The following is a 13,293-nucleotide window of genomic DNA, read 5'->3' as shown; positions in this document are numbered from 1 at the left end:
AAAATAAATTATTGGCATCAGCCATGTAGTTGCCATTTCTAGGCCAAATAAATATTTTTTCAAGACAGGAGTGTGTTTTTAGTAGTCTTTGAAATAAATAATTGACATCAGCCTTCTAGTTGCTATTTGTAAGCCAAACAAATAATTTATCAGGACAGCAATGTGTTTTCTAGGACTGCTGCAAATAAATCTAGTCTTCCGACATCTGTTTGTGAGTAGCATTTAGAAAAAACACTTTAAACAATGAGGAGACCATCCAATAGGGGACATGGACGTGGCCACGGTGGTGCTGGTGTAGCTGCTGATGGTGGTGGCGATGTAGCTGATGCAAGGAGAGGACATAGTCATTCTGTGCCTGCTACATGCCCAAATGAAACACCTTGGCACCTGATGACCAAGGTCATCTGTCTTCCGCCTCATCCCCTTGCAAATCGGCAAAACATTCTGATCCCCAAGTCATGCAGCAGTCTCTGCTTTTTGATGACTCCGCTGGCTCTAGTTCTTTGGCCCATTGACCTAGCCCTGTCCAGGAAGTGGAAGAGACTGAGTGCACTGATGCCAAACCACATGTTATGTTAGAGAATTAATATGTGGGAAGGCTAGAGTACACAGTCAGTGGACTATAACAGGACATGCCAGATAATGATGAAAATCAGTTGCCAACTTCATCGTCTTTCTGCAGTTTGTAGACCGGCAAAGAGGGCATGATTGAAGAGTAGGTGGAAAATGATGCAGGGTATGATGAGGTCCTAGACCCCACAGATATTGGACATTTTCCTAGGGCATAGTGCAGTTCAGAGCAAGAGGAGGGGACCATGCTGCCACAGCAGGAAAGCAAAAGAAGGAGCAGGGTGCAAAGGCACAGAGGGCGGCCCTTAGTTGGTACGGCGGCTTCTACTGTCCACTGCAACACTGAAATCAAAACAAGACAGCTCAAAAGAGTTCCCTGGCATGGCATTTCTTCAAGGAATATTCTGCCAACAAGTGACAGGTGGTTTGCAATATCTGCAATCAGACCCTCAGGCTAGGCGTAAATGTTTTGAAGCCGAGCATCACCTGCATGATGAGTCATCTGAATTCCAAGCATGAGGTGCAGTGGAGTATACAGTGGGGAAAAAAGTATTTAGTCATCCACCAATTGTGCAAGTTCTCCCACTTAAAAAGATGAGAGAGGCCTGTAACTGACATCATAGGTAGACCACAACTATGAAAGTCAAAATGAGAAAACAAATCCAGAAATTCACCTCATCTGATTTGGCAAGATTTATTTTGTAAATTATGGTGGAAAATAAGTATTTGGTCATTAACAAAAGTTAATCTCAATATTTTGTTATACATCTTTTGTTGGCAATGACAGAGATCAAATGTTTTCTGTAAGTCTTCACAAGGTTGGCACACACTGTTGGTGGTATGTTGGCCCATACCTCCATGCAGATTTAATCTAGAGCAGTGATGTTTTGAGCCTGTCGCTGGGCAACACAGACTTTCAACTCCCTCCAAAGGTTTTCTATGGCGTTGAGATCTGGAGACTGGCTAGGCCACTCCAGGACCTTCATATGCTTCTTACAAAGCCACTCCTTCGTTGCCCTGGTGGCGTGCTTGGGATCGTTATCATGCTGAAAGACCCATCCACGTTTCATCTTCAATGCCCTTGCTGATGGAAGGAGGTTTGTGCAGCGCCCCAGAGTCCTGGTCGTTGCAGTACAGATGCTCCGCCGCTAAGGGGGGCTATGGTACGTCTGATGGCACTGAAGGAGTTCACCTGACCAGGTATCACAGACACCAATACACTTCACAGTCTGGCCTCCAGGGGGAGCTAAGGGTGCTATGTATTAGGCCACTCCTCACAATCTGGTAAAACTGGGGGTTAGGTAGGAAGTTAGACAGAAGCTGACTGGGTTGGAACCAGGCAACATCCTGTGGCAGAGGGTGTTGCAGGGGAAGATTCAGGGGGGTCCCTGTCAGGGGTGGGATCCTGACAGAGGCCTAGCGAACAGGAAAGAACGTTACGGGACCGCGCCTGCACTTCATCGCGGCGGTACCCCAAGAAAGGACAAGAAGCGAGGTTTATTGTGCTGAGTGAGAAACGAGATCAACACAACAAGGAGAAACACCAGTAGGAGTCGTGCTGTAAGACGAGGCAACATCCTACTGAGGCGCGTAGCCGGTGGCCGGAAACGCCGAGGAAGTATTGAGCTCCAGGCCTTACTTCAAGCCTACGGCAGTACAGTCAGTTATAGGCGGGCTGTCTCACTCAAATCACCTAAGAAGACATAGGGGGCAACAGTTGGAGAGGGGCGACACTAGGGTCCCGGAAGAGCTCCGAGCCTACCCGTCATACGGGTGCATCCTAGCCATATCATCTGGGGGGACGAAGAAGAACATCAAAATCGAGTTGTGAGGGAACTTCAGAAACAGACACAACAGTTGTGGGGACTATCTCGTAAGCACAGCAGGGGAGGACCACAACACACAAGCGCTAGAAGGTAGGCACAGATTTCCACCTGCAAAGGGAACTCTGGAGGTGCCATCGGACCGGCCGGACTCATGCAGCCCGGTTAACCGTATTCCGGACTGAGGATCCTGAAGCCTTCAGTAAAGAGGTAAAGAGACTGCCACCTGGTGTCCTCGTTATTTACTGCAACCTGCACCGCACCACAACCTCATCATATTCTCAACTTTCACTGGACGCCCCTCAGCAGGGTCACGGACCGGGCCCAGCCACTGTGACAACCCCAGAACCGAGACACAGAGGCCCGGTACCGGGTGCCCCTCGGCCCTGCGGCAGCGGGGGCGCTCCAACTTGGCGTCACGAACAGGATCTACTTAAGACTGAAGAATCAGGTCATGTGTGCCTTGGAACTGTGATTTATTGTGCTTGGACTGTGACTTATTGCAAAGACTGTGGATTGCCACTAGCCGCCAAAAGTTCCCGCCAAAACCGCCGCCATTACAGCGCTAAGCAGAGCGCAGGAGAAGAAGAAGGGCATGGAAGTGGGTGTGAACAAGCTGAAGAGCACGAAAGACAATGGCTGCCCAGTCTAAATATTTCGGCCCCTTGAGGACGTGTCCGTCAGCAGCCGAGATCCACCTCCTGATCCTCAATGGTGGGCAGAGACAAAGAAAGCGAAACCGCCCACGAAGGAGAGAGCGGGAAAAGGACGAGGAAGAAGAAGTGAGCCGCGTGGGAGACGCCATGGCCAGCCGCCCGGAGCCGGAGCGTGGGGTCGGAGTAGAGGACTCCCCCAGCTACCCGGAGAGATACCGCGGCTAGGCATCACCTGTTGGCTCTGACTTCCTGCATGCCGGAGTGGACGAGCTCAGCGACCAACTCCTGCGGACGCAGCTGAGCACTGAGGCCGGGTGGAAGAAGACATTCATCGGGAGCCTCATCAGACGTCTGTCGGCAGCCTCCTCTGGTCCGGTGCAAGAAAGAAGTTCCACACTCCGAAGCCAGAAAGCAAGGCCCTGCCGGAAAGCGAGATGCTGCAAACGGAGATGACAACGCCGCAGCGCAAGGCCCTGCAACTAGCGTTCCAGACTCCAGCTGAGACGGAGCAGATCGGCACCGGAGGGACCGCATCTTAAGCAGGTATGAAGAACGACCCTGCCCCGCCAGCAGAGGCCCTGCTGATAGGCCCTGTCGCGGCACCCCCTCTCCCTGTGACCTATAAACTCCAGCGCCTTACACCCTGGGATCAGGCCCCGGGTATGGAGCACTTCTTAAAGGCCCCGAGATCGCCGATCACCTTGCCGGGCGAGGTCTATGCGGAGCTAAGGCCGCCAGAGCGAGAGTAAACCTCGATGCCATGGATATGTAAATAGTTAACTGCTTGTTTCCCTGCTTTTTGCTGCTAATACCCGACTAGGGTTATTCTTAAAGGGATCCCTTAGTTTACCCGGGGTCCCTATTTTTGCCTTTTTGCTTTTGTTTCTCGTTCGTCACTGTTGAAAAGAACTGCTGGATCATGAACACTGCATGATTACAAACTTATTGTAAATAGTTTGCACCTTCTTAAAGGTGCCCTCTACTGGTTTTATAAAGAAAAGGACTCTTTGCGAAGAAACTGTTCCTGGAAGCAGTATCGGAGTCCTTGCTGTACACGAACTTGCAGCTTGAGAAGTTGCACTACCTCCGAGAGACTTGGTCCCTTCTTAAAGGGGACATTCAACGGTAGCACTTAAAGTCGAATAATGCTTACATGTAAAAGTTATATGTAGTTAGCTAGTTAATTGTAAGAAATGTTTAATAATGTGTTCGAAAATGAAGACAGGAAGTGAACCCGTACGGGGTTAGTCGGTGAGTCCTCCTAGGAGCCATACAGAGATGGCTCAGTGATCTTGAACTGAGAGAAGGTTGATAAGTTCTATACTGTGTATAGTAGCAGAAAGGCAGTAGGCCTGGGCGGAAAGGGGCAGTCCTGCAACAAAATGAGAGGCAGTAGGCCTGGGGCAGATAGACAGGCGGTCCTGCAGATGTAAGGATGGAAAATGAAGAAAAAGTTGATTAGCCTTATAGTGTTTTATAAGAAGGTCTTTAGTGGATTCAGTGTGTACGTCCTTAAAGGCAACGTTAAATTATTGTTCAAAAATTTGCACTTAGTAGAATACCCGGTTGGGTAAGAAAAGTTATTTATAGTATGTTATTTAAAGTATTTAACCATGTTTGTAACGTTCAAGTGTCCTCACCTCCCATAAAGGGAAGCTCTGTTCAAATTTGCTTATTGTTATTGCATTTCAAAATTGTATGTCTTTTTGCTGACATGTATTGTTGTTTTCTTCCCAGTCCAGGAGTACTGGATTTAACCGGGGGGGAGTGCAGAGCCCCAGAGTCCTGGTCGTTGCAGTACTGATGCTCCGCCGCTAAGGGGGGCTATGGTACGTCTGATGGCACTGAAGGAGTTCACCTGACCAGGTATCACAGACACCAATACACTTCACAGTCTGGCCTCCAGGGGGAGCTAAGGGTGCTATGTATTAGGCCACTCCTCACAATCTGGTAAAACTAGGGGTTAGGTAGGAAGTTAGTCAGAAGCTGACTGGGTTGGAACCAGGCAACATCCTGTGGCAGAGGGTGTTGTGTTATGATCCTAGTGGCAAGGATCGCAAGTTTGACTAGCTAAGTAACTAAACCGACGACCAGCTCTGGGAAGTGGTATCTGGATTGACCGCAACCTGATCCTATCCGCAAACAACTATAGGCAGCCGTGGAACGTTACCTGAAAATCCTAGACGTCTCTTCACGGCCTGAGAAACTACCTATTCCTAGAGGGAAAGTAAAGTCCTTACTTGCCTCAGAGAAATGGCCCCAAAGATATAGAAAAGCCCCCCACAAATATTAACGGTGAGTTAAGGGGAAAGCACAAACGCAGAGATGAAATAGATTTAGCAAATGAGGCCCGCTAACACTAGATAGCAGAAAATAGGAAGGGAGCTGTGCTAGCACAATCACAATCCCTATGAGGAGGTAGAGAACTGAGTTTGGGCTCATCAAATACATCCTGGTAGTCCGACAAAAACGCAGGGACTTCAGAAGGAGTGGATGAAGCAATTGACACCACAGGAGCGTCACCATGAATTCCCTGGCAACCCCAACTTGACACAGACATTGCTTTCCAATCCAGGACTGGATTATGAGTCTGCAACCATGGCAGACCCAACACGACAACATCATGCAAATTATGCAGAACGAGAAAGCGAATCACCTCCTGATGAACAGGAGTCATGCACATGGTCACTTGCGTCCAGTACTGAGGTTTATTCATAGCCAATGGTGTAGCATCAATACCCCTTAGTGGAATAGGGAATTTTAAAGGCTCCAAAACAAAACCACAGCGCCGGGCAAATGACAAATCCATCAGGCTCAGGGCAGCACCTGAATCTACAAAAGCCATAACCGGGTAAGATGACAGGGAACAAATCAGGGTAACAGACAAAATGAACTTAGACTGTAAAGTACCGATGGTGACAGATTTATCAATCTTTTTTGTGCGCTTAGAGCATGCTGAGATAACATGAGCTGAGTCACCACAATAAAAGCACAACCCATTTTGCCGTCTATAATTTTGCCGTTCACTTCTGGTCAGAATTCTATCACATCGCATAGACTTAGGTGTCTGTTCAGAAGACACCGCCAAATGGTGCGCAGGTTTGCGCTCCTGCAAACGCCGATCAATCTGAATGGCCAGAGTCATTGACTCATTCAGACCTGCAGGCATAGGGAACCCCACCATGACATTCTTAATGGCTTCAGAAAGACCCTTTCTGAAATTTGCAGCCAGGGCACACTCATTCCACTGAGTAAGCACCGACCATTTCCGAAATTTCTGGCAATACACCTCTGCTTCATCTTGCCCCTGAGAGAGGGCCAACAAAGCTTTTTCAGCCTGGTTCTCAAGATTAGGTTCCTCATAGAGCAATCCAAGGGCCAGAAAAAACGCATCCACACTGAGCAATGCAGGATCCCCTGGCGCCAATGCGAAGGCCCAATCTTGAGGGTCGCCGCGCAAGAAAGAAATAATAATCTTAACTTGCTGAACGGAATCACCAGAGGAACGAGGTTTCAAAGAAAGAAACAATTTACAATTGTTCTTAAAATTCAGGAACCTAGATCTATCTCCAGAAAACAACTCCGGAATAGGTATTCTAGGCTCTGAAATAGGACTGTGAACAACAAAATCCTGAATACTTTGTACCCTTGCAGCAAGATGATCTACACTGGAGGCCAAACTCTGGATATCCATGTCAGCAGCTGAACTCAGAGCCACACCAAGATTAAGAGGAGGAGAGAAGCTAGACACACAGCAGTTAGACACACGGCAGCAAAAAAAAAAAAAAAAAAAAATCCTCAAGGCTTCTCTTCTCCTGCTTCTGCCATGCAATTAACACTTTATAGGCCGGCTGTACTGTTATGATCCTAGTGGCAAGGATCGCAAGTTTGACTAGCTAAGTAACTAAACCGACGACCAGCTCTGGGAAGTGGTATCTGGATTGACCGCAACCTGATCCTATCCGCAAACAACTATAGGCAGCCGTGGAACGTTACCTGAAAATCCTAGACGTCTCTTCACGGCCTGAGAAACTACCTATTCCTAGAGGGAAAGTAAAGTCCTTACTTGCCTCAGAGAAATGACCCCAAAGATATAGAAAAGCCCCCCCCAAATATTAACGGTGAGTTAAGGGGAAAGCACAAACGCAGAGATGAAATAGATTTAGCAAATGAGGCCCGCTAACACTAGATAGCAGAAAATAGGAAGGGAGCTGTGCGGTCAATAGAAAACCCTAAGCAAAATATCCACGCAGAGATTGCTCGAGCCCCCGCACCAACTAACGGTGCGGGGGAAGCAACTCCGTACCCCAGAGCTTACCAGCCGCAAGAACTCACATATTAGCAAGCTGGACTAAACTCATCATACACTGAAATCATATTGCAGACTGATGAGGAAAAAATAATCAAACAGAAACTTAGCTTCTCCAGAAGAGACCGAAAACGAAGATAATCAGGGGAGATCAGAATAGCACTGAATACATCGACAGCCGGCAACAAGTGGAGGTGAAGCAGAGCTAAATAGGAAACTCCCTAGTGCATAACGAGGCAGCTGATTCAGCCACAGATCCGCAGGATAACAAACAAAGCCACCAGGGGGAGCCCAAAAACAAAACTCACACAATACCACGTGTGACCACAAGAGGGAGCCCGAAAACAGAGTTCACAACAGTGTTGCAGGGGAAGATTCAGGGGGGGCCCTGTCAGGGGTGGGATCCTGACAGAGGCCTAGCGAACAGGAAAGAACGTTACGGGACCGCGCCTGCACTTCATCGCGGCGGTACCCCAAGAAAGGACAAGAAGCGAGGTTTATTGTGCTGAGTGAGAAACGAGATCAACGCAACAAGGAGAAACACCAGTAGGAGTCGTGCTGTAAGGCGAGGCAACATCCTACTGAGGCGCGTAGCCGGTGGCCGGAAATGCCGAGGAAGTATTAAGCTCCAGGCCTTACTTCAAACCTACGGCAGGACAGTCAGTAGGAGAGGGGCGACACTAGGGTCCCGGAAGAGCTCCGAGCCTACCCGTCATACGGGTGTGTCCTAGCCATATCATCTGGGGGGACGAAGAAGAACATCAAAATCGAGTTGTGAGGGAACTTCAGAAACAGACACAACAGTTGTGGGGACTATCCCGTAAGCACAGCAGGGGAGGACCACAACACACAAGCGCTAGAAGGTAGGCACAGATTTCCACCTGCAAAGGGAACTCTGGAGGTGCCATCGGACCGGCCGGACTCACGCAGCCCGGTTAACCGTATTCCGGACTGAGGATCCTGAAGCCTTCAGTAAAGAGGTAAAGAGACTGCAATCTGGTGTCCTCGTTATTTACTGCGACCTGCACCGCACCACAACCTCATCACATTCTCAACTTTCACTGGACGCCCCTCACCAGGGTCACGGACCGGGCCCAGCCACCGTGACAACCCCAGAACCGAGACACAGAGGCCCGGTACCGGGTGCCCCTCGGCCCTGCGGTAGTGGGGGCGCTCCACATCCAGAGTTCCCTTTGCAGGTGGAAATCAGTGCCTACCTTCTAGCGCCTGTGTGTTGTAGTACCTCCCTGCTGAGCACCACGGGATAGTCCTCGCAACTGTTGTGTCTGTTTCTGATGTTCTTTCTCACAACTTGTATCTGTTCTGATGTTCTTCTCCGTCCCCCAGATGATATGGCTAGGATGCACCCGTATGACGGGTAGGCCTGGAGTTCTTCCGGGACCCTAGCGTCGCCCCTCTCCCACAATTGCCTCCTATGTCTGCTTGGGTGATTTAGGTGAGACAGCCAACCTAAAGTCAACTGCCCTGCCGCTGTTTGAAGTACTGCTTGGAGCCCAATACTTCCTCGGCGTTCTGGCCACTGGCTACGTGCCTCAGTAGGATGTTGCCACGATCTTAAGGCACGACTCCTACGGGTTTATCTCCTTTTTGCTGCGATCTAGTTTCTCACTTCTCCACAATTAACCTCGCTTTGTTTCCTTTCTTAAGATGCCGCCACATTCGAGTGCAGGCGCGGCTCCGTAACGTTCTGTCCTGTTCGCTAGGTCACTGCCAGGATCCCACCCCTGACAGGGACCCCCCTGAATCTTCTCCCGCAACACCCTCTGCCACAGGATGTTGCCTGGATCCAACCCAGTCAGCTTCTGGCTAACTTCCTATCCAGCCCCCAGTTTTACCAGATTGTGAGGAGTGGCCTAACACATAGAACCCTTTGCTCCCCCTGGTGGCCAGAGTGTGAAGTGTAATGTGTGACTGTGATACCTGGTCAGGTGAGCTCCTTTAGTGCCATCAGACGTACCATCACTCCCCTTAGTGGCGGAGCGTCAGTACTGCAACGACCAGGACTCTGGGGCGCTGCAGTCATATTCGGGGTAAGCCAGTACCTCATCTCCCATCAGAGCCAAGTTCAATTGAGTGAAGGATCTCTCCAGCCCATCGTCCCTGTTAAATGGGGTATTCTTACCCTTGGTTTTCTTGGATTGGCCCACTAACAGGTCTTGTAGTGGTGCAACTATCTTGGTGAAGTCTTTGACAAACCTTCTGTAGTAGCCTACCAACCTGAGGAACTGCCGGACTTCATGGAGGTTGCTGAGCTTTGGCCAGTCTCTAATCACGGTGATCTTGTCAGGGTCTGGTGCCACTCCTCACCACATGGCCCAGGTACTGCACTTTGGGTTTCAACAGGTGACATTTAGATGGTTTTACCTTTAAGCCAAAGTTGGACAGAGCTTCGAACACCTCGGCTAGGTGCTTCAGGTGGTCATCATAAGTCTTGGAGAAGACGATGACATCGTCCAGGTACAACAAGACGGTCTCGATGTTCTTGTGCCCGAGACAGCACTCCATCATTCTCTGAAATGTTCCTGGGGTGTTGCACAGTCCAAACGGCATGTATTTGAATTCACAGAGACCCATCGGTGTGGTGAAGGCCGTCTTTTCCGCATCTGCCTCTGCCATGGGAACCTGCCAGTACACACTGGTGAGATCCAAGGTAGAGAAGTAGTTAGCAGATTTTAAAGCAGCTAATGACTCTTCTGTCCTAGGCAATTGGTATGCATCCTTGTGTGTAATGCGGTTTATCTGCCTATAATCTACATACATTCTCATGGTGCCGTCCTTTTTCCTGACGAGGACTAATAGAGCTGCCCAGGGGCTACAACTATCTCTGATTACCCCAGCCTCTCATCTCTCGTAACATGTCTTTGGCACACTGATAATGAGCTGGAGGTACTGGCCGGCATCTCTCCTTAATGGGTGGATGATTTCCCATGGGGATATGATGTTGAATCCCTTTTACCTGCCTTAAATCTAGTGGGTGTTTGCTGAATACTCGCTCATACTCATGGACCACTCGGTAAGCCCCTTGTTTTTGGTGTGATGGTGTAGAGTCAGTGCCCACGTGTAATTTCTGACACCAATCCTCCATTTGTCCTGCAGAGCCATTGTCCTCCGCCTGGTTGGACGGGAACAAAGGGTCCTGTAGCCTGTATTACATTATTATCAACAGTAAACAGTTTGGCAAGTGTGGCATATCTGGTTAGGTGGATCTCTTTCTCTCCACAGTTAAGGACATGTACTGGTACCCTCCCCTTGCGGACTTCAACCACCCCTCTGGCTGTCAGGATTGTGGGCCTACTATCTGAATACACAGGTTCTACCAGGGCTTGGTAGTCTTTACCTCTGAGGCCTATTGCTGCCCGACACCATATTAACATTTCACTCCTGGGAGGTATTGCGATGGGGATCGAATCACTCACTGTGGCATGGCCAATTTCTCCATCAGAGAGTTCTACCTGCTGTCTCTGCACCAGAACTCTGATTTCTTTCTGCAGGACACGTTGTTCACTGGAAACAGCAGTTTCGGCCACCTGTTGTAATAAGACAATAACCTCTGCAAGCCAATTTTCTATGACATTAGTACCAATGGTCATCATGGGGTTACGTTCACGTCGGTCAATATAAACAATCACCATTCCTTGGGTCTTCAATCCTACCCGCCCCACCTTAATGGTGACCTCTTTGTATCCCACCTGTGGCAATGGCTGCCTGTTAATGGCTACTATTGTCAAATCATCATCTGGGCCATGATTAATGTCTGTTAACCCAATAACGCTTAAAAAGAATGTAAGGCATAGTTGTCACCTGAAAATCGGTGTCCAATAAAGCGTTCATTGGGATGCCGTCAATCACAATGGGGAGGACAGGTTGTCCTCCGACGTACTTGGCTCGCCAATTTTGTGGGCCTGGTCATCCTATTCCTGGGGGTTGGCCCTCTGCCCCAGGGGTCGCTCGTTTAAATGACAGTACCTTGCGATGTAGTAAAGAAAATGTTCAGCACAGCCTGAATGGGAGGTGCTTAAAAATAGGTTCCCAAACCTTAATAAGTGGAATATTATATATTTAGCACACTCCAATAGATGTGATGCAAAGGGGATATTTAACCCCTTCGCGCCACGCGCCGTACTAGTACTGCGCTGCCGGCACTGCATTTGTGCCAGCAGCAGTACTAGTACGGCGCACCGATCACCGCGGTCTCACGCTGAGCGCCGCGGTGATCAGGTGCGGGTGTCAGCTGTATATGACAGCTGACACCCCGCAGCAATGCCCACGATCGGCGCTAGCGCTGATCGCGGGCATTTAACCCCTCTGATGCCGCTGTCAGTAGTGACAGCGGCATAGAGGGGGATCGCGCAGGGACGGGGGCTCCCTGCGCTCTCCCACCGGAGCAACGCGATGAGATCGCATTGCTCCGGTGATCCAGAAGGAGTCCCCGGATCCAAGATGGCCGCGGGACTCCTTCCGGGTCATAAAATGACCTGGCTTGCCGACGCCTGCAAGAGCTGCTGAGAGCAGGCGCCGGAAAGCCTCCTGAATTATTATTATGAACTATTATCATACAGGCGAACAAAAAGTGGAATAACACGCGATCGAAAAGACGCATATAAATAACCATGGTACCGCTGAAAACATCATCTTGTCCCGCAAAAAAAAAGCCGCCATACAGCATAATCAGCAGAAATATAAAAAGGTTATAGCTTTCAGAATAAAGCGATGCAAAAACAATTATTTTTTTGTATAAAATAGTTTTTATTGTGTAAAAAAACATAAAAAAATTATATAAATGAGGTGTCGCTGTAATCATACTGACCTGAAGAATAAAGCTGCTTTATCAATTCTACCACACGTGGAACGCTATAAACGCCCCCCCCTAAAAGAATTTCAGGAATTGCTGGTTTTTGTTCATTCCGCCTCCCAAAAATTGGAATAAAAAGCGATCAAAAAATGTCATGTGCCCGAAAATGTTACCAATAAAAGTGACAACTCGTCCCGCAAAAAAGAAGATCTCACATGACTCTGTGGACCAAAATATGGAAAAATTATAGCTCTCAAAATGTGGTGATGCAAAAACTATTTTTTCCAATAAAAAGCATCTTTTAGTGTGTGACGGCTGCCAATCATAAAAATCCGGCAAAAAAATCGCTATAAAAGTAAATCAAACCCCCCTTCATCACCTCCTTAGTTAGGGAAAAATAATAAAATTTTAAAAAATGTATTTATTTCCATTTTCTCATTAGGGTTAGGGCTAGGGTTAGGGCTAGGGTTAGGGTTGGGGTTAGGGTTAGAGTTGGGGTTAGGGCTAGGGTTAGGGCTGGGGTTAGGGTTGGGGTTTCAGTTAGAATTGGGGGGTTTCCACTGTTTAGGCACATCAGGGGCTCTCCAAACGTAACTAGAGAAATAAAGCAGCAAATAGTCCAAATATATAAATATACAAAAAACTTTATTGATAATAAAACCAGATAGAAACATGACAAAAGGAAACAATCCCCGTGCCACCCTCAGCATGCACCAAATATGGGCAGGGGGCCCATGCTAGTCACAGATTGTGGCAGACTATGTAATGTAGCTACACATCATAGAGAACAATACAAAAAGGTACCTAGAAAAGCCTGACACAGTGATAAAAGTACATACATACCAATTAGTTGTAAATATGACAATTGTGGACCGGCACCTCACCCCTGTCCCCCCCCGACGCGCGTTTCGGCTCCTGCCTTTTTCAAGGGGTACGGCTCTCCAAACGTGACATGGCGTCCGATCTCAATTCCAGCCAATTCTGCTTTGAACAAGTAAAACAGTGCTCCTTCCCTTCCGAGCTCTGCCATGCGCCAAACAGTGGTTCCCCCCCATATACGGGGTATCAGCGTACTCAGCACAAATTGGACAACAACTTTTGTGGTCCAATTTCTCCTGTTAC

The sequence above is a fragment of the Ranitomeya variabilis genome, chromosome 1 (genome assembly GCF_051348905.1).
Source record: "Ranitomeya variabilis isolate aRanVar5 chromosome 1, aRanVar5.hap1, whole genome shotgun sequence".
Taxonomy (NCBI): Eukaryota; Metazoa; Chordata; class Amphibia; order Anura; family Dendrobatidae; genus Ranitomeya; species Ranitomeya variabilis.
Note: the sequence above shows the minus strand (reverse complement) of the source record.